This window comes from Wasmannia auropunctata, unplaced genomic scaffold (genome assembly GCF_000956235.1).
Source record: "Wasmannia auropunctata unplaced genomic scaffold, wasmannia.A_1.0 LD336101.1, whole genome shotgun sequence".
NCBI classification, from domain to species: Eukaryota; Metazoa; Arthropoda; class Insecta; order Hymenoptera; family Formicidae; genus Wasmannia; species Wasmannia auropunctata.
The window spans coordinates 224,850-225,411 of record NW_012026789.1 but is presented as its reverse complement, the minus strand read 5'-3'; positions in this window follow the sequence as shown (position 1 = coordinate 225,411).

Below are 562 nucleotides of genomic sequence, written 5' to 3'. Positions count from 1 at the left end.
TCCCGGTTTTCCTGGCCTGTCTCCAACGAGGTACGGGTGGTCTTCTGGCGGGACTGGCGGGTAGCGAGTCGGGCGTGAAGACGGAGTGAGTCTTTGGGAACAAACCTCCGGTTTTTATACCCGCTCGGGCGCGCGTTCGGGTTCCTCCGCGTTTCGTCGGTGATCTTCGGGAGGTTGTAAGAGGGAGGATCGTTTGGTGGGGCAAAGTTCCTCGTGCGAAACAAAAGATAGTCCGGGCGCGCTGCGCCCGGTTCCTGCTAAAGGGTGGTTGACAGGAACGATGCTGTTCTTTGCAGGGGATGCATCGTTACATACTTACGGCTACTTTCTGAGTAAAAGCTTCTCTTGCCTCTTCCACTGATGGCTTGAATATCTTCTTTCCAACTTTTACTCTGCCACTTGGCTTACATATGACAGATAAAATGTGCAACAAAACGTAATCTCTAACATCTATAAAGAAAATGAAAAAGCAAATTAAACAAAACTTCTATAAAAAAAGAGTAGTTTTTATATATGCTATAATTTCTATGCTATTAGTTATATCAAAATTTCTCTTTAAAAA